This window comes from Ambystoma mexicanum, chromosome 1p (genome assembly GCF_040938575.1).
Source record: "Ambystoma mexicanum isolate Mex_15411 chromosome 1p, UKY_AmexF1_1, whole genome shotgun sequence".
Taxonomy (NCBI): Eukaryota; Metazoa; Chordata; class Amphibia; order Caudata; family Ambystomatidae; genus Ambystoma; species Ambystoma mexicanum.
Window position 1 is genome coordinate 534,210,028 of NC_090921.1, and position 21,943 is coordinate 534,231,970.

Genomic DNA, 21,943 nt, shown 5'->3' on the forward strand with positions numbered 1-21,943 from the left:
ATTTGTTTCTTTGTACAGTAACACTTGAACCCCCTTCTCCTCCAAATGCTACGGAAGTGTGATGCCTTGATGGCTACTTTCAAGAGTTCGTCCTAATGTTATGTTAGTTGCCCTGTCCCGGTTTTTTACTTTTTACATCTGGTCCCCTTAGTCATCACTATCACTGGTAAGGGCCATCACTGTTAAAAGCAGGCTTTCTACATGCTGGGTGCACTATTATTTTCCAAATGAGCATCTTACAATTTCATAGAAAAAAAAGTCATTTCCAAACTCTAAAATGCTGCTTAAACTTGCATTCAATAGTTTTCTTTGAAATGTCTTTCTTTTTCATCAGACTACCAGTGCAGGAAATGGGCTGGAACAGCCCCCACTCTGTCCCAGACATGACTCTTGCAGATCCTGTGCCTCATCACGCAGACTGCTTTCAGAAGCCTCAGCGTTCATGCATGAAGCCTGCTCTTTGTAGAAACTGACGAAGCTTCACACACAGTTTTACAGCTGTCTAAACTGCTATATGTGTCCTGAATTTTACAGATATCTCTTTATTGGGCTGAGTATTGTGACCAATCAAAACAGAAGAGTACATCATTCGCTTAAAAGGTTTACTTAATGAATCACTAGAAGACATGCTTAAAATTTAAAATTGTGGACATGTTCCCACAATTCTCCTTGCTTTTAGGGAAATCACCGGGATTAGGTTGTATAGAGTTAATGCCTTGTGCAACCTGGCTGGGGGGTCACTCCCCTTGGCGCCATGGCTTTCTTCCCAAAGCCCTGCCCCTCCTAAGAAGTGACGGTTCCCCCAATAAATGTTTTCCATTTCCAGCACTGCAGACTACCACACACATACTCTGTAATCTTTGTGCCACTTCCTTTGTGTTTTGTCACAGGTCATTTTTTATAAAGATGTTATACGCTTGTCAAATGGCTTTTGTGCAAACAGCAGTTATTAGGAAATTAAACTGTGGGTTCATGGGTGCCAACATTTGATATTTTCCAGAAGGGCAGAAATACCCCCGCTGCCCTGAATATAAGCAAGCGAACAGCCCTACTCATGCCCTGGCCAAACACTTTTTATAGCACTTTTTAGATGGAACGCAAAGAATCATGCGATTAACAACCAGTTTTTAATATTTCACTTCTTAGCAACGGTCTCACAACCTGGTAGCCTTCTACTGGAGATGTAACCCTTAATGTTATGTTATGTTAAAGGTACTTATATAGCGCACCGTCACCAATGGAATTGGTCCCCAGGCGCTCTGGCGGATCTGTAAATAGGAAGGAGGGCAGGTAGGGTTAGTCGGGAGGAGGGGAGTCGGAGAGGTTGTGTGCTGTTGGCAGCTTCAGCTCGGCATACACCGGGTGCTGAGCTTTGGTGCAAGTATCGGATCGGGCAAGACCTCATCTGCTGTAGGTGCTGTTTATTTGTTGTTGATGCGGTGTGGTGAAGTGCGTGCGGATTGCTGGGATAGAAATGGTTGTGTGAGCTTGTGTGGTTTGAGTATGCAGAAAATTGAGGGTTGGGATTAGTGGGATCTGCATCCTGATTCCGGTACTTCCGCTTCCATTTGAGCTGTATCCCTGTGGGTGGGGTTCTTGCTGGTTCCTTGTGAGTCGTCTCGTTGTGGTGGTGCTGTGCGGATCCAGCTGTAGCAATGAAAATTGTATGGAGTGATCAGTGTGTCTGAACCTTTTCTTCGGGTGTGGCCATGAGCGAGTGAATGTTTTGCACCCCGACTTCATGATCACGTAGCATCTAGTGTAAGCAATGAAAGATTTGGAGAGGTGTATAGGGGAACACTTGAACAGATGATCCAATGGGCCAGTGTGAGCTAGTTTTGGGGGCTGCTTTTGTGTGCCAGTGTGACATACCGAATTGTGTCTAATGTTAACAGCTCAAAGCACCTGCTAAATATTTTCTTAAATGTGTTCAACCAGCTCCTACTGTTTTTCATGCAAAGTCCAAAGTGTAATTAGAGTATGTGGGACACTTTTTTGTTGCGCTCAGGCCCATTTTTCCCAGGCGGCTCCGGCACACAAGTGCCATTCTTTCTCTGAAATGTTTCCATCACATGTGCAATTTTTCTAAGAGCCTACGACAGATTCGCGGATTTCCCTGACGAGTTGCCACAGTAACCCATATGGCGACTAGTGCATGGGTGCTTTTTAAGGCAGTGACTGTCACCCTGAAAGGGTACTTTGGTATAGGACGGTGGCAGCTACATTTAGTTTTGGCTTCAAACAGTTTGAACCATTTTCACTGCAAAAGTAGACAAAATGGGTGTACTTGGTAGCCATTTGGGTACCAATGCCAAATCCTAGCCTGGCCATTTTGTTTTGGGGCCCTCCTTTATGAGGCCCACGAGGCACGCTTAAAATTAAATTTGCGCTGAAGTTGTCTCATTCTGAGCCCAGCCCTCCCTCCTCTAATAGTTTGAACGTGCTTACAGCCCCAGGTCATGCAAATCACATAACCTGCGTGGATGGATCACTGTTTAGCAGTTTTCAGGGGCAGCCCAAACTTGTGTGCCCGTCTTCGGTGGGCTGGCTTAGCAGAGCCGCTAGTGAATAGGTTATCCCAGAGAAACATTTTTGAACGAGGAAGAAACTTGCTGCAAGACGGGCTGCTGGGAGTGTCTCCGTGCCTCCCACTCCTCCACTCCAATACTAATGTCGCCATCTCTTTTTGCTGCTGAACATCCTTGGCCAGGATGTTACTTCTCCTCTTGCATGCCCCACAATGGGAGGACAATTTGTCCTTGTTAGACATTTTTCCTTGTTTGGTGGGGGGCGGAGGGTGGCGAAGACAGGAGGCGTCATCTGGAAGCAAGTTAGTCCACCTTTGAGGGGTAGGGTGTCCTCAAAGTCTGGTGTGTAGCTTTCTGCCGCTCAACAGCTCTATTTGTTGCCCGTTTTGGGCCATCTCAGCCATGTCTGTTGTGCCGCCATTTCTCCTGCTTGTGCCTGTTCCAGTTGTCTCCGTTGACTGGACCTCAGACTGCGCTGAGGATGTTTGCTCCTCTGCTACTGTTGAACCCAGCAGTGATGAATGTTATGAAGTGTCGGATCTAAACCAGATAAATGCCCTTCTCTATGTTGGCGACGTTCCAAGTTCTTTTCTGCATCATCCATTGTCTTGAGTGACTGTTCACAGGCCCTGTGGCCCAACTCCACTTGTTTGAGCCACTCTTGCACTTAACCTAGGTTCAAAGGTTTTCCAAGCACTACTCTCCTCCGGTTTAGTGCCATTTACTTCCGTTGGACTCAAACACAATCTTCTGTCTGGAGCTCTTTGCGGGGTGCCGGGGGGGGGGTTGCCAATGGAACATCTGTGGGCCGGTTGCACCACCAGCTGCATCAGGGGGGTAGAACTAGTTCCTAGCTTGCTTTTACCCTTATAACGGATTCTGCCGATGGACCATTTCCAGCCATTTCCAATCAGACAACTGTACAAAATTCAAACTCCTCTAAAGGAACAAACCGAATGCCAACCTGAAAACCGACACCTTATGTAACAGGCCTTTGAGTTTTTCACTGAAGACTGGATTTGTATTATTGATCTGAGATTAGGGAATTCAATGTGTAAATCACTGCATTCACTGTATGCCCACAGAATACAATGGTGTAAGAGTCACCACCTGTGTCTAGAGTTTCTAGTTATTGATTTGTTTGGGGGAACTTTACATCCTGGTCTGGTTGTATGTGCCCTATTAGCCACGTCGCTTTTTGGTTGTGTGAGTAAGCTGCGTGTATGTTTTCTGTTTCTATTGTGGGGTTGCTAACCAGTGATGACGTATTTGTCCTCTTTGAGGTCGGGTTGCGCTCCAGGGTGGCAGCTTGGAGGCCCAGCGGGGGCGGGCGGAAGGTGGTTTTTAGGTGGTGTAAGGTTAGAGTGCCTTGGATCTGGGCAGATTTTGTTCTGGGGTGAGTGCTCTGTTTGTGGCAGGAACATTCACTGCATTACCAACAGTATTTTGGATGCCCTGCCATGGAAGTGATTTAAAGTGGAACTGATGTAGTGTGGAGTTTGGAGAGAAGCAGCATCAACGAAATGGCACCATTTTTAAACTATTACTTTGAAAATTTCTTTTGAGCTGAGTTCAACTGCCAGCTCCGCCCCCTCGGAACACCGCCCCTCCTCCAAACTCCGCCCCCACCCGGTCCCTTTTGAAATCTACCAGGAAACGGGTTCACGAATGATTTCGTCTAAGAGGATATTAGGAAGCAATTTGCATGGGCACTGCCACGTCGGCACCTCTTCTCCGTTGGCGCCAGCTCGGATGAGTCCCAAAATAGGACTTGTCCAAAGAATCCCGTCTTCAAATGAACCTACTCATTTTCGTAAACTGCTCTTCTCATGTAAACTTAAGGCGCTTGCGTCTGTTGCAATGCTCCCGTGCGTCTCGCCAGGGCACCCAGACATGAAATTATTCCGTATTCGGCAGTGCTGGCAAGGAAGGGCCGCGCCCTGGGTGCTGTGCCAAGGCGCGGCCGCGCCCGCAGGCAGGGAGGAGGCCTCTCATTTCTTCCATGGATGAGACGCCCGCGCAGGCTTCCTGTGGAGTTTCCCTGCCCGCCCGGCCCGCAGGCCATCCAGGAGAATTCCCGATCCAGCTGAACCCTACACTAGGGTTGCAAACAGCATCCGCTCTTATTTTGCCAGCCCGGAAAATCGAAACCCCGGATTAGGCTGCTTTGCTGTATGAAATATTTCGATTTCTCCAGCTTTCCACAGTTAAATCGAATCACACATGTACAATGTTCCCTCAGCTTTTCTTTTAATTCCCTTTCCCATGCAAAGTGCTACCGTGCGTCTGATCTATGTATAACATTACATTTATGCAGTGGCTGAGGGGTAGAGACCACGTGAGTAGATCGGGTGTTTTGAATTTTGAGCTATAAGACATAAGATATTGGAACAGCATTAAAAATAGAAAAGTACAAACCAGTGTGGAGTATTACAAATCTTTTCAGCACCTTAACAAAAAAAAGAGAGTTGGTTTCGAACCCATGACTTGGTGACTTTCTGTTTGTCGTTTATACCAACTAGCCAAAACTCGCTTTCTGTAGGTGCTGCGAATACAACCTAAAATATATAAGGTAGTCGTTCTGAAGTCAAACAGCTACCTCTCTGTGAAACTCAGCATCTCCGGCGGACAGCGCACCACCAGAAGCCAGGACACGTGCAGACTTGAAATCCGCCACGGCACAAAGGAAAGGACCAGAAAACAAGCCGTGTCTGCCTACGCCCCAAGACTATGGAACCTCATCCATGTCAGCATCAGACTCGCCCCCACACTAACATTCAGAAAATAACTCAAGACCCCCCTCTTCAAGGAGTCCCTCCTCTTCAACACTTAGTCCATCTCATCGCCCTCGTGCCACCTGACTCGCTAGAAACCGCCCACCCCGCTCCTCCCCACCCCGGTACAGCTGTAACCCTCCTCTGTGCCCCTCTCTATCCTACCCCCATTGTATATATGTTCTGTTGTTAGCTCTGAAAAGCGCTCTGTTATGCATCTGTACTGTTGTGTACCTCTGTAAAGCGCTCCTTTGTGTATCTGTATTGTTGTATAACGTGTAAAGCACTATGTTGCTTCTCGAAGCCAGGTCCGCGCTCAATAAATACAATACTAATAATGATAGTACAAAGTGACTCGTACTTTGTAGTAATTTAATGGCACGTGCAACAACACTCACATTATCCACTTATGAATATGCAGGACTACAGAAATGGCAACATTCTGAAGGACCTGAGAGGGAGATTTCGTCAGGGAAATTGGGCAAAATAATTTTTTTCCATAGGAGTGCATTTGGATTAGAATTATTTTAGGCGGGAGAGCGTGAAAAAGAGCAATATTTTCATTTAAAAATCATGAGTCTCCCACCTAAATCGGGAGGGTTGGCATGTGTGGGGCTGGGTACAGCGACAGTGCCAGAAGAATACAAGGCAGACTGGCATGGGTGGGGCAGTATTGGGGAGGCAAAATGGTGCATTTTTCAGCAAACTTTGTTAAAAAAGGGGTAAAAAGCATACAACTTACAATCGTTCAAGTGTTTTGGGATGACAAATCAAGGGGGTGCCCTTGAAATGTTGCCTAAAGCGACAATCAGGCAGTTTAGGCAAAGGCAGTTGACCTCATTATTCTCTCACTTAAACCCCCTGGGCACACATTGCACGCAGCCCGGTGGGGCATCCATACGCTGCTCTGCATAAGTGATTGTGTACAAAGCAGCACCTGCTTGATTCCTGGGGGCTTATGGCAGGCCATTTCAGAATGATGTTCGAGAGCCGTCTTGACTGCAGAGGGGAAAACCCAAATGAGGCACCTTTGGGGTGCATACATCATAATGTAGACATGTTCCAACCACCAATCCCGCCCAGTGGTTTAATTCTGTGGCAAAATCCTAGATAAAGCAATGGAGGGAGTGGGTGAATAGCTGCAGCTCCTCACAGGAGAGGTGTGTTGGCCTCTGCATGGTAAAACAAAGAAAGACAGCCAGCAAGGCGCTTCAACACTATGGGGCCAATTTATGGAAAAGAGCATATAAATCCTGCAAGTGCCGCTTGCCAGAAACAACACTGCGCGAGCCTGCACGCTGAATAAAAAATGTGCACCCCGCGTTTTAATGGTTTAGTTTTAAAATAAAAGCGTAGGGGTTTGTATTGTGCGTGGGAGGGGGAATGGAAATGGGGTTTGTGGGGAGCATGGCAGGCCAATGGGGAACATTTTTTTTATTTATTACGCGCTTAATACGCAGAGGTTTCTAAGTGTGAACCGGGGGATTGAACCTGTGTTGCTCTGCATCGTCTTGCTTCCAAGGCGAGAGCTTGCCCCTGAGCTATCCTCCCGAGACGTTCCACTACTTCTTTTCGTACACTTCGACCATTGGAAAATAGGCCCTCTCTTTCTATGCCCCAAGACTCTGGAACCAACTCAATACCCAAAAAGGTTAGCCGACATGTGTTTCACTAACTGGGCGCTTTTTCAAAGCCATTAACTCATTACCCATCTGAAAACAGAAATGGCACCTGCCTATAAAAAATGAAGAATATATAGCTTAGAAGATCTTAGTTCTCAATTTTCGACTCCATTCTTGAAAAAGCAAACGCAATAGGATTGTTATTTTTTTGCAGTAATGTATTTGTTCGTACAGATTTGCCACATGGAGAGTTGTGCTGGGCACCTACCTCCATTCGACACATAAGAACAGCATGGCCTTCAACTAGTGCAAGGAGTGCTCTCTAAGCGTAAGGTACAAATTAACAAAGATTGCATGTATGAATATTTTTTTTATAATTACACAAAAGATAACAGAAGTCAAAAAGAAAAGTCATTGTAATTGATCCTTTTTATGTAGCCTCTGTTTCAATTGAGGTATTTTAGAAATATTGTATAACTCAAACAGGACTGCACATGATTTCCTGTTTCTACAGGGTCAGTTTAGTATCATGCAATTTGCGAAAGGAAAAATGTGTACAGCAAATACAGGTGAATACCCCAGGAGGCCATACAAGTGGCCAGCATTTCCTAGAATGACATCTCTGTACGCTATGGGAGGAGGGATTGCCCTTGTCAAAATGACTTGCAGAAAACCGCAGAGATGCAGAAAAGTATTTCCTGGAGTTTTATTCAAAACAGTGACATGAAAATCAGGCTTCACTGAGGTAAGCATAATAGGGCTTGAGCGAAATGTTAGTCTGCAATACATGAATTGTTGAGGTTGTCTGTTTTTTTTTTTGGTGCCCGCTGGGTGAATATGTAAATCAGTAAAAGGGTTCCCAACATTTATGTAGTGTAACTCCATTATTTGCTCAAGAGAAAGTTAATTACAGTTCAACCTTTAATGTACCAATATGCACCAATAAAATGTAAAATACTGAAACTAGGTTGATTCCCCAACATTTCAATCCAAATAAATCCAGTAAAAATGTGTGCCTGGCAATTAATGTTGTGTAAGACAGAAAAAACTTGCTTGTAAAACAATCCAAAATAAATCCAGTTTCAATGCTTTTGTGTTACTTGATTGTTTTTACTGAGACACTAGTTGTTAAAAATCCACAATAAATCTTCCAACCAAAGACAAATCCTTGCTTGTAAAAAATCCCCAAAAAATGCTAAATAAAGTCCCAAAAATACAAAACTTGAAAAGAAGACAGAGGTAACCCCAAAACAATCCACAAAGTGGATTTCTTTTTTGCTAGGGTATGAGTTGTACACATGTTTTGCAGACGATGTCTGTGTATCTGCAACCTCCTTCTGATTGCTGCATAGGTGGGTGAAGCGCTTGCATAAAGGCTTTTGGCGGTTTTCCACGCCATTCTCATTAGAGTGCATCAGGAATCCCTTGCAGAAACTCAGCATCGGAGTTCCCTTACTGTGCAGGATCTCCTCATGCCTGAATGGCTTCAGCATTTTGATGATTTCATCATAGCGCGCCAATTTTCCTGTGCAAGGAAAGCCAGATGCAATCCATTGAATCGAAGAGAACTTAGTCGAACGCATTGCAGATCTTTACACTCTGCACGTGCGCATGGCGGATAGCACATCAGACTCAGGGAGAAGGAAAAAAAAACGCACGCGAGCAAATTGTAACTTCCTCTGGTGATCCCACGCAAGAGGTCACAAGAGGAAGTTACAGTCCTCAGCCATGACCCAGTTTATTTATTAAGTTATGCAATGTTTGTCAGATACATGGACCCAGATTATTTATTTATAGAAATCATCGTGTTTGAATAGTACCCAAGGAGAAGTTTTTTTAAAAATAAAATGGAATGTAAATTATGCATTTTCAAGAATATTTACTCAGCAACACTGGTCAAAACTATTTTCCGCATAGTGAAGTAACTCATCACCAGTGCCATGGAAGTGGTTTAAAGTGGAATTGATATATAGTTTGGAAAAAAAGTAGCATGAAAGAAATAGTGCTGATTTAAACTATTATTTTGAACATTTCCTTTGATTGGAGGTCAACTGTAAGCTCCGCCCCTTAACTCTGCCTCCTCGGGCACGTCCCCCAAACTCCGCCCCCACCCCAGCCCTTGTGAGATCCCCACCAATTTTTTTCCATTTCCACCACTGATCAGACTCACCAAATGTGCATGGTAGGCCTGGGTGAACTTTGACAAACAACCAGGCGACTGGGCCTTTCAAACTCTTTTCTGCTCTAAGAAAGTGGGGCCCCCAACCATTATGTTGAATTGGGCTCTTAGAGCAATGACACATCTTCAGCTGGGCCTCTACACAGCGCTTGAATTCCACGTATTTCAGGTGATTTGACCATGTTCAACTTCAGACAATCTTTTTGAAAAAGTCTTCAGAATTTTGACTATAAGGCTTAAAAGGGACACGTGGCTAGAGCGCCCATTCAGTCTCAGGCAGCTTTCGGACTGACAGTAGATCATTGCTGGAGACAGACCTAGGACATTTAGGGAAGGAACTACATTGGACTTAGAGTTGGTCAGTTGGACGAAGGATAGGGAGAGGTAGTGAGTGATGTGTGACCCTGTCAAAGGGTTTATTTTATTTATTTATTTATTTTAATTTTTGTAACGCGCCAACATGCCCGTGGGCCTCAGGGCGCACATAGAACAAGAACAAGACAAGGACAAACAAGAAAGTGGAAAAAGAGAAATGGGTCAGGAAATTATTCCAAGTTGAATAAGTGAGTCTTGACGGCCCGTTTGAACGCGGTATAACTCTGGATCTGCCGTATACCTGCTGGAAGTGTGTTCCACAAAAGGGGACCCTGAGCATCCAGTGTAGTGCCTCCAAATTTGGCTGTCCTGAATTCCGGATAATTGAGCATGACCGCCAAAGAAGAACGAAGGTTCCTCACATTGGGTTTGATGCCTATACAAGATGACAGATAGGTTGGGCTGCTAAAACCGAGGCATTTATGGGTCGTAGTAAGCATTTTATGCGTTATGCAGTGTTTAACGGGTAGCCAGTGGAGTCTTTTCCTAAAAGTAGAGATGTGTGTGCGACGTGACTGATTGAAGATGTTACGCACAGCATTGTTCTGTGCCACTTGTAAGGATTGAATATTAGAGGCTGTGGTGCCCGCCAGGAGGCTGTTACAATAGTCCAATCTTGAATTTATCAATGCAGTGGACAATAGAGCACAGTTCTCTTCCGATATGAATGGTCGAATATGTCTGATTCTCTTGTTTATAACACTACAACTAGATTTCATGCTAGAAATATGAGGTTTCATGGAGAGTACCACGTCAAGAACTACTCCAAAGGTCTTGACTATTTTTTGAACTGTGATGGTGTTGTTGGCAATATGAAAAGAGGCGTAGTTAGGATCCAGTTTTGCCCGGGTGTTTTTAGATGCCACAATAAGGAGTTCAGTCTTTTTATCATTAAGGGCCAGGGAATTACAAGCCATCCAATCTTGTATGGCTTTATATATTCGGTTAATGGTTACCGAGTCACTACTGTATGAACCACTCAACTGAATAACAACCTGAGTGTCATCGGCGTAGTTTGTATATTGCACTCCTAGTTTGTTCAAAAGATCGAGAAGGGGCCGGATGTAAAGGTTGAAGAGCAGCGGCGACAGACAGGAGCCCTGAGGGACACCACATGTCTGAGAGATAGGGGAAGATTGTTTATCACCCACGCAAACCCTTACCCTTCTGGGACCCAAAAAGGAAGCGATCCATTTGGATGCGATTGCAGAGCAGTTGGCGACCTCTCCGAGCCTTGACACTAGTAAGCTGTGATCGACTAGGTCAAAGGCCGCAGAGAGGTCCAGTAGCATGAGCAGAGCAGCTTGGTTTTTGTCAGCTATGCTAGCAAGAGTAGATTTGAGATCAAGCATAGCTGCCTCAGTTCCATGATGAGCCCTATATCCCGACTGATGGGTACCCAAGATTTCGTATTTTTCAACATGGGTTGAAGAAAGGGTTGGTTTTGCACACACCTCTTCTTGTGAGGCATTCCGTGATAACAACACATGCTATCACCAGAGATTTGGGAAGCGGGCGACATACCAGTCAGCGTCTGGCTCTTCAAGTGAGTGGACAAGAACACTTGCCATTGGGTGACACCAGGGAGCAGGAGCAAGAGGGTCTGGCAATCCACTTGCTTGATTTTGCTGGGAGGGTGCAGCAGACATTCAGGGAGGTGAGAGTGATACAACAATCAGCATCCATCTCATGAAGTGAGTGGCAGAGACACATGCCATCGAGTGACACCTGGGAGGAGAAGGAGGGGGAGCTGGGAATCCAGATTGTGGGAGAGACACTCCCGCCCGGTTTTACCTCAAGGGAGAACAAGATATTTGGGGATGCAGGTGGCACACCACTCAGTGTTTGTCTCTTGAAGTGACTTGATGAGACAACATGCCAGCAGGAGACACCTCGGGCAGCTTGTGGAACAGAGACACCCACCTGATTTTTGCAAGGGGTGAGCACACGAGATTCATGGTATAGGTGACACACCAGTCAGTATTTGTAACTTGACAATGGACAAAACAACATGCTCACATATGGGTAATACCCAGTAGGATGAGAGTAAGGGGGTGGTACTCCTGAGGGCATATTGTGGCAGACTCATGGTTGCCTGGTTTGGCTGGGAGAGACCAGAAGAGATTTGGGGAGGCAGGTGATGCACCAGTCAATATCAGTCTCTTGAAGTGAGTGAAGTAGGCATGTGCCATCATATGACACCCAGGAAGAGGAGAGCGAGAAGCTGGCAATCACTGGGGGCAGCTTGTGAAAGAGACACACCCTCCTTATTTTGCATAGAGGGAGCACCAGAGATTTGGTGAGGTGGGTGACACCCCAGTCAGTGTTTGTCTCTTGAAGTGAGTGGGCGAGACAATATGTCAAATTGGTAACATCTGGGAGGAGGAGGAGCCATAAATCCCTCAAGGTAGCTTGTGGAGAGTCACATTCTATGAAATGTATTGGGAGGGAACAGTAAAGATTCAAGGAAGCAGGTTAAGCACCAACCCTAGGGTGCGCAACACCTTTGGAACATCATGTCAACGCACAAATGAGCCAGAGGCAGGGGGAGACATGCTGCTTGTTGTCTTTTCATTTCTGCAGCAGCACCTGCTATATACACCTGGTAAGGCAGAATTACAAGAGGTTAGAGGTGAAAGGTATCATCCAACTCAGATTCAACTCCCCCCATACATTAAGGTAGGGGTATAGGGGAAGGCGGGAGGTAGTGGAGGGCTATGGGGCTCTCCCCCACCTTATATTTAAAAAAACAAAATGGCAGAAAAACGAAATGTTGGAAGTTCGATTTGAAAAAATCAGTTTTTTTCAGCATTGTTATTTGTTGTTATTTTAACGTAGACCCGGCACTGATTGCCCTGCCTCTAATAGCTGTACGCAAAGTCGGCGTGATCAGACGTGGGATAATACTGTGAGAGAAGACATCTCCTATACCGTGACAGCCAGCACCTCCGCCTGCCCTGAATGACTGTGATCTTCTGCGGCTGTGATTATCCGAGCCCTCAGACTGCCTGGATATTACTGACAATGTAGGAAAGTTACAGGAGTGGCTAGCGGCTAGCCACACGTGACCAACAGCAGTGGGTGGGGTTACATCAGAATGGGGCGGAGCAGAAGAGAAACATCAGGGCATGATACAGGGAGGTGCTTTCAGGAGGAGTCGGGGATATTGCAGTTACTGCCACAGCTACTTGACTGTGTTGAACACTTCTGATTAATTAAGAATGGGAAAATATTATTTCAATGGCGGTCATACTTTGCTTATACCGAATAAAAATGTGGAGATAGATGTTCTGGGATTATGTCATGTCATAGATGAATAAAGTCGACTTCAGAATTCGGCTGGCAAGCATGTTGATGCCCATCTCTGACTTACACAAGTTTAGTGAATCATGCCCTGTTGGTGCCAAGGGTAATTCTTTACATCAACACCCAGTGGTGTCAATTAAAAGGAAAAGAGCATTGGTCATGTGGGGCACGGGGCGAGGCTATTGTATTTGACTTTGCCAGTTTCCCCGATGAACGTTGGTCATGTGGGGCCCGGGGCGAGGCTATTGTGTTTGACTTTGCCAGTTTCCCTGATGAACATTGGTCATCTATGAGTAATAGAACTGCGTAAATGTACGAGTTTAGGGGGTGTGATGAAGTCCACTGCCTAATCCTTTGGGTAAAGGTTTAGCCAGAGATGTCGTTATGGGAGGGCAAAGGGGCACTTGTCCCTGGCCTCTATCCTGGAGGGGGCTCAAAAGGCATTTCATCAAAAGAAGCCAGTTGCCTATCACCAAACTTAAATAGCACATGTCAGGATATTTTGTGGCCTACTGATGAGGCTCTAATACCGTCTGTTGTTGACAAGTATTTATTGCTCTGATCAATTCATCCTATGATGCTTTCTGTCTTCACTGTGGTATACAAAGTTTAAGCGTTCACTGTGGCACAACTCCTGTAGCATTCTCCCCTTTGTGTCGGGATTATATTGATCATGTGCAATAGCCAAAGTTGAAATGCATATTGATAAATCTGAGTGCCGTGATGGTTCAGGTGTTAAGCAATCATTGCAAAGATGTGTGTTCATATACAAGATTACAATATCAAATTCCAGCAAAGCCGACTCATTCTTTCCTATGTGTGAAGTCGATAAGCCTGCATGTAAATGTACTCTCTTTCTTTAGCACAAGCGTTATCACCACCAATGCATCTGCACCAGATAGTGGTTGCTATAGAAACTAACATAGCATCAGTATGGTGAAGGTCTAGAAATTGGTTTGTTCAGCTGTGGAGTTGTTAAATCCTAGGCAGGTACTTCCAATGATGAGCATAAACTGTTAGTCTAGAGAGGTTTTTATGTATTCAAATTCAAGACTCTGGAACCAAAGTGTTCATGCTTTTATCCTGGTTTTGCCAGCAGACGATACAGTGATCCTGGACAAATCATCTTTTATCACTGGCAGTCATTTTCTGTGCTGTCTTCTATGAAAAGATGTGCCTTCTCACATGCTGGTGGCATTGTTTAGAGCCAATTACCTGATCGTTCCTATTATGCAGGCCATTTGAGTGGCAGGGGTTCTAGAGAGAAGAGAGCAGACCAGATATGGCCGGCTTCTGGTGAGCATATTTTAAGGTCTGCTTATGTGACACCAAAACGGTTTGCTTTTTTTGTGCAATTCAACTGTTTTTCTGCACGTTTTTAAATAACCATTTCACAACCCTGTGTTTCGTGTATATTTAAAGCTGGAAAATAAATACAAAAGAGAAACCTAGATGCAAACATTTAAGATCACATCAGTGAGTATGCTGGTACTCATATAGATCCCTTGATGATGGAGACCACGAAGCTAGAATAATTCCCATTTTGCATAATATGCTTCTAGAACATTTTGTTTTTAAAAATGGTCATGTTGGTTTATGTGATTTGTGTATTCCAAGTCAGTTGCATTAAATGGGATTATTTTAGTTTACTGAACTCTCTTCTGCCCAATACAGGTGACATTTCATGTCTTACTGGTTTTAAGAAGGCCATAAAGACCAATTTTTTTAATTCTAAGGATTAGGCTGCCCTGTCTATTGTGTCGCTTGTCTCAGACTGTGGCATTTCCATAAATTGTTTACCCTACTGATCTGTTTGTCCTTTACATGCGCACTGAGGCATATGGGCATGTTGCGTGTAATAATAAATGAATAATAATAATAATAACTAGAAAAGAAAGTGGTTCAGTGCAAAAATTGCAGAGTGATCATGAATCCCAGCTTCACCTCTTAACCAATGTGTTATCCTGGGAATCTCATTTAATTGTGTATTGCATAGCCTGGCAACATTTCCATTCCCTAAAACATTCAAAATTGTCAGCCCTTCAGAGAAATTTCGTTCTTCAAGTATTATCTTTACAAAAGACTCACTCATGGATTCACTGACTATGCATATGTTGCTTCCTCTACAATAATAGTGAGCATGATATATTGCACACCACAGCCACTTGTATATGTGTTCTCTAATGGCAACACTACTTGAAAACCATGTCACTCTTAATTTCAGTCTGCCTGGATACAGACACCTTCCTTGTATCTTCTACTCGTCATCCACTATCTATGGTCAGTGTAGCTTTCTCCTTGCTTCCAACTGATTTCCTGCATCCAGCACTTTTGCATTCTGTGAGGCAGCTGATCTGAGTCTATTGTGGAATATGTGAACCTTTTTCCAATGATCTGAGTCCTGCATTGGTTCCATTTCCTGTTTACCTTCCTTGTGGCTGCTATTGACTAAATGTTTCCTGTACCTATGGTAGAACACAAGTAACCTTGTGATGGACTGCTAATGTTGCCCTTGAAATGCTACTTATTTATCATTCTGATTACCGCAGAGAATTAAGAGGGTAAGGGTGCCGAAAGGGAGTGCACCATGCTTATTTTGATCTCTGCTACGCAGCATATCAAATAATGGCTTGTGGTTGCGGCAAATGGGGCGCGGCCAGATATTCTAGATCCTTCAATTTCTTTGGTTCAGTGGAAGGAGACCACAAAGGTGTCAGTGCCCGGGGCCTGAAAAGTGCTTAAGATAAGATGGCCCTGTGTGCAGCTGAATAATACCTAGTGTGACTGCAGAGTTCAGAGCTCTTTGTTGGCAGCCACTCTCCCAGCGTTCACGGAATAGAGATTCAAGTTAGCGGACAGCCTTTATCAAAGCTCAGTGTGCTTCTCCCCATAGGTGGTCATTAGATCCCTGGATGCAGCAGAGAAGGAGCTAACAAGTAGTGCTGAACACATCCAGTCTCAAGTCTATAAATGAGACACCCCTATGTGCACCTAAGCAAAGATGATCCCCAGAGGCAGGGACAACTTTCTACATTAGTTGAGGCGGGGTTAACAGTGGAGTGGGAGTTTGGAGGAGGAAAAGGAGCAGAGCTGGAGATGAACACAGAAGGAGATTGTGGTAGAGCAGGAGAAAGGGGTGTAGGAATGGAGCCCATAAGAGGATAGACGAGGAAGGAGGCAACGAACAGTGAGGATGTGATGGAAAGAAAGGTCAGAAGGGGTGAGGCATCTAGAAGGAAAGATCAAGAAGGAAGAACATGAGGGAGGGGTATAGAGGACATTGGAGCAAAGGAAAAGAAAAGAGTATATTCAGGAGGAGGCCTGAGAGGACATGAAGGGAGGGGAGAAGGAGTGTATTCAGGAGGCGGTCTGAGGTGGCATCATGGCAGAAAAGGATGTATATATTCAGGAGGCGGTAGAAAGGAACATCCAGGGAGAGGAGAAGGAATGAATTCAGGTGGAGGTCAGAGGTGACATCAAGGAAGAGGAGTATACCTTAGAAGATTTGCAGGGGGCATTGAGGGAGAGGTGTAGGGGCGTGTTTTGAAGGACGCGTTGGAGGGAGGATGTGGAAGAGGAGATGATTAACCTTGGGACTGAGGTAGTGGAGTGTTTTGAGTTCAATACTGCTTTACTTGCTTACTCCTCCCTCTGCCTCTTCTCATTTCCACTCATGGCGCTTTCTGTTTCTCCCATCTATTCCAAATGCTTCTCTATCAACTACCCTTCCCTTCTCACTAAGTCTGGAAAAAAGAAATTTAAAAAAGGATATCTTGGCCTCCAACCCTGGACTCCCCATCGCTGATACCTATACCAGCGCCTCTTCCAGACAGACCCTCACCGACATCCTCTTTGTTGTTGCTTAGCCGGATCTATGGACCCCCCATATGATCTCTGTGCTTTGTCCTGTCTCCTCCTCTCCCATTAATGGTGGCACTCGCTGGGATGTCCTCATGGCTTCTTTCGACTCCTCCAGAGTCATCCTTAATGTCTACCTAAATGGCACTGTCGTGGTCCAAGGTCCTCAGGCAAATCTCCTCCTCTTCGATAGGCGTTTCCCTCACCTCATCAACTTCCTCTCATCTCCAGCTGTCCCCTCCTCTGACTCCCTGGCTACCTTACCCACTTTTTCCTCCTCCTCTGCCACTCTTCAGGCTACCTCCACAACTCCGCAGGGCGTACCTCTGATTTGCACCCCTCCCCGGAAGGTCTTTAAGGCCGGCAACCTTCTTCATCTTGCCACTCTCAACTCTCGCTCTGCTGTCAAACATGCCTCTGACATCTGCCACCTCCATGAAGGACTGGACCTTGATGTCCTCGGTCTTACGGAGACATGGTTCACGGCTAGCTCTGTCACAAGCTTTGACACTCTACTCCCTGAGGGCTGCAAGATCCTCTCCGCACCCAGATCCACTCGACCTGGAGGGGGCGTAGCCCTGATCTTTCCTGAGTGGATTCCTGCCACTATCATTCCCATTCAGATTTACTCCTCTTTTGAATGCCTTGTCTGCAGGCCCTCACTCTCTCCTAGCCACTCTCTTACTGTTGCTACTCTCTACCGGCCCCCCGGGCAATTCACCTCTTTTCTCTCTGAGTGGGCCGACCTCTCCTCCTCCCTCCTGGCCTCAACCACTCAACTCCTCCTCCTTGGTGACCTCAACATTCACCTTGATTCTCACTGTCCCTCATCGCTGCTCTTTCGCAACCTCTGCGATACCCTCTCCCTCTTTATCCTCCCCTCTGGCCCGACGCACTCTGCAGGACACACACTTGATGTCTTGATCTCCCCTGGCTTCCCCCTCTCTATTCATCTGACCACTCCTCTCTCCTGGAGTGATCGCTGCCTCCTCTCCTCCATCTCTCACTCTCTTCTCCCCAAGCCAACCACACCCCAACACTTCCACTTACCTTCTCGGACATCCGACCTATGAAGCGTGTGTCAGCTGAGGCTTTCGCTGCCACCTTCTCTCCCCCTCCTCCTCCCCTGGCTGACTCACACCCCGGCACAACCCTGTCCCTTCTCTACTCTTCCATCTCTGATACTCTTGATGCTCTTGCCCCTGTCATGAGGATCTGCTTGAAGTCCAAAGCCAAGTGCAATTCCTGGTTTGACTCTGACCTAGCTACACTTAAACGTAAGTGTAGGGCGGCTGAGAGGAAATGGAGGTCTTCTTGCTCATCCTCTGACAAACTGGCCTGTCGCCTGGTCCAAAGGCAATACCGACTCTCTGTTCGCACTAAGAAGAGAGCCCACATTCAAGCCCGTGTCTCTGCGGCATCCAATAACTCGGCCGAACTCTTTAAAATCTGCAAGGAGCTTGCCAAACCTGCAGCAGTCTCCTCCCCTCCTCTTGCCTCCCAGGCTCTCTGCAATGCCCTTGCCTCACACTTTATCTCTAAAACCCAGGACATCCTGTCCACCCTCGCCTCCACTCCCCCTCCTATTCCCTCTCAGTCTGTGCTTGGAGACCCCCCTTAAGCACCCCCCACCATCCTTCTCTTCCTTTCCTATTTTCTCCCCTGATGAGGTCGCTAGACAAGTCCGATCTATGAAAGCCTCATCAAAACAGGTCCATCCCTGTTCCTCCAAAACCATCAAGGACCACATTGACACCCTCGCTCCTGCCCTTGCTGATTTTTGCAACCACTTGTTTGCCTCAGGATCCTTCCCCTCCCCTCTGAAGCACTCCCTTATTCATCCTCTTCTCAAGAAACCCACAGCTGATCCTTCCTGTCTGGCAAACTATCGCCCAATTTCCATTACCCCCTTTTTGGGCAAACTCCTGAAAAAGCTGGTCATCTCTCAGTTTAACCTTCATTCAGATTCTGTTGGTTGTCTCCATGACCACCAGTCTTGCTTCAGAGCGGCCAGAAGCACGGAAACTGCTCTCCTCAATATCCGTGAAGATCTGCTCTCCAACCTTGATTCTAACATCCCCTCTGTCCTCATCCTTCTTGATCTCTCTTCTGCCTTCGACACGGTCAACCATACCATCCTGCTCAACCGTCTCCGTGATAATCTGGGTATCACTGATCAGGCTCTGGCATGGCTGACCTCTTTCCTCTCTGATTGACCCTCCCAGGTCCAACTGGGGTCTTTCCTATCATCTATCTTCCTCTCCACCTGTGGAGTTCCCCAGGGGTATAACCTCTCACCCTGGCTTTTCAACCAATACCTGGCAACTCTCGCTCACTGCATTGCCATTTTCTGCTCAAATTCCCAGTGCTACGCTGATGACACTCAACTCATTTTCCGGCTGCCCTCTGCCACCTCATCTGCCTCTCTCATCTCTGACTGCCTAACTGCCATTAAAAATCGGTGTGCCGCCAATGATCTTTGTCTGAATGCCAGCAAGACGGAGATGCTCCTCATCGGCACACCATCTCCATCCTTTTCCCTCACTCTCTGGCTGGCCTCCCTTGGCCCTCCTCATACCCCTACCTGCGAGGCTAAGAACCTTGGCGTCATCTTTGACTCCACACTTTCCTTCTCGGCCCATATCTCTGATGTCTCTAAAAAGTCAAACTTCCGACTGAACCTCCTCATAGGTATTCTGCCTTTCCTCTCCTTCCCCGAGAAGCTCATGGTATCCCAAGCTCTGGTTCTCTCTAGCCTGGACTATTGTAACAGCCTCTTTCTAAATCTACTTGCCTCTACTCTCCACCCTCTACAATTTATCCAGAACAGGACTGCAAGACTTGTCCTTGGCCTCAAGCCCTGGGATCGTATCTCTCCAGCTTTGAAATCTCTCCATTGGCTCCGAGGGGATACAAGGATTAAATTCAAAACCCTCTGCATTGTCCACAAGGCGCTCTGGCACCTGGGTCCAAAATAACTTCAGCTATCCCTCCACAAATACCTCCCCTCTCGAGCTCTTCACTCCCCTACCTCTAACTCCCTCAGGGTCAGTCGTTTTTCAAAGAAACGAGCTGGGGGTAGATCTCTATCTTCAGCTGGGGCCTCCCTCTGGAACAGCCTCCCTGCCACTCTAAAACTTGAGGAGAACCATCTCCGGTTCCGGAAGCACCTCAAAACCTTCCCCTTTGCTTCTGTCTTCGCTCCCCTTCTCCCCTGCTGATCTGCTCTCTTGGCACTGTGCACCTGGCCACCATCTGTCCTCTGGGCCCATGTACCTGCTCACCATGCCACCTTCCTGCACTGCCTCCTGACCACCCCTTGCACTGGCGACTGTGTCTGTACCCATACACCCCCCCCCATTTTTCTTCTTTTTCTTCACTTATTCAGACTTAACCAGTCTGCTGCCTTAAACACAGCACTTGCCTCTTGCTGGCTGCACTACCACAGTTTGCCTCAATTTTCTATTTATTTTATTATCTGCGCTCCTCGGCTTCTGCACTTTCCACTCTCCCCCTTCCATGCACTTTTTCCCTTTTCCCTTTCCCATGCACTTGCGCGTTCTCCATGTCACTGGGCCTAGAAAGATCGTTTTATGTTGTGCTGTGTTCTCCCTTGTTCCCCTCCCTTGCCTAGTCGCGCTCTGAAACACTTGTGTACGAGCACGATACAAATAAAATATCATATCATATCATAAGGTCATATGAGTGGTGGAGGAGTGAACTGTCAGAAAGGAGTTTGTAGGAGAGGTCCATAGTGAGTTGTGAGAGGAGTGGCAACACCAACAAATAAGGGGTGTGAGTGGGGGTAGTACAGGAAAAACAGAAAGGGAGTGGGCATGAGACGCAGGAGAGGACTCCTTAGGCATGAGACGATCGTAACTCATCGAGGAAGTAGACAAGAACAGAAGGTTGGGGAGTACAGCCATGCCACTGGGTAGGGAGAGTGAGAACATAGCCAGACCAGCACAGAGACAAGCTTACATGGCAGGCCTCCTGGTGGAAGCACTAGGGCTCAGCTTGGCATTACCCATATGTATCTTCTGCAGTTGTATAGATCTAATGTGACCCAGGCAAAGAGGTCTCCTCAGGAGACCAGGTCAAGGACTTGATTCAATGGAGCAAAGAGCAAGCAATGAAGTGCAAGGACACTCAAATCCCTGCCAAAGACTGTTGATTTGAACCCCAAGCAGGGGTGATTTGAGCCACTGTTCTGCTCATCAAAGATACAGTGTTACTGTTTCCTTGTACGGGAAGAGCATTATCCAAAATAAACAGCTCTGTTAGCTTACCTCTAGGGAGTCTGAGGCACCCAGTCTCCAATGGGTAGTGTGAGTGGTTTGCCGGGGCGTAGATCTGTCACGTATCCTAAGCTGTTCTAAAAACAAAGATGGCCCCTGACCTTTGTAAATGGAGGTCATAACCTATATATCATATTGCCTTAGGCCATAAGCACACAGCAAAATTCCCCAATCACAGTTCAGCCCAGCACCTCTCCATATAGATGCAGATACTCAAGGGAGGGCATTACCAAGAGGAGGGGTTACTGCATTACACAGGACGCTCATTCAGGATCTGCGGGTTGTAGGTAGCATTTGGAGAATTCTAGCGTATGATACAAAGACTGTGGATAAGCAGAGATTGTTGTAGGCAAGAAGGGGAGAAGGACTGGGTGGAGGAGAAGAATTGGAAGGTGTAGCAATATTTGGGGCTGAGGGTGAAGAGTTGGATAAGATGGAATGATCTATAGGGGGTGAAGAGTTGGAGGGTACAGTAACGACTGTAGGACATGGAAAATAATATTAACAGATAGTAGGGTCATGATCTGGTAGCTCAAAGGAATAGGGTGTAACTACTGGAGTAGGTGGTGCCGTGAACAACTGGAGTAGGAAGGGACGAGTAGGCTGGGTTGACCCAAGGCAGGTTTCAGAAGTGGGAGGATGTATGAGACACAAAGTGAGGGGGTTAACATAGTGAGTAATATAACTCCTGGTACCAACTCCAAAACCTAGAGTAGCCACCCCCTGTGTAGGCAGCAGATAGATATTCTGTAGACATTTCAAGGAACTTAAGTTGCTTTCAGACTTTTGTCATGGGTAACTGGAGGGACAGCCCTTGCTTGTGGGAGGGCTTTGGGCTAAATATAATTGAAACAACAGGTGGGCATCCTGCCACATATACTCAGGTATTTACACACATTTATGTAAATAATACTTATTTAGTCATGTTTCTAACTTAACAGGGATATCTCTGTGTCTACCATTATCATCATGAAAAATAGAAGAGTACAGTACTGAGTTGAGT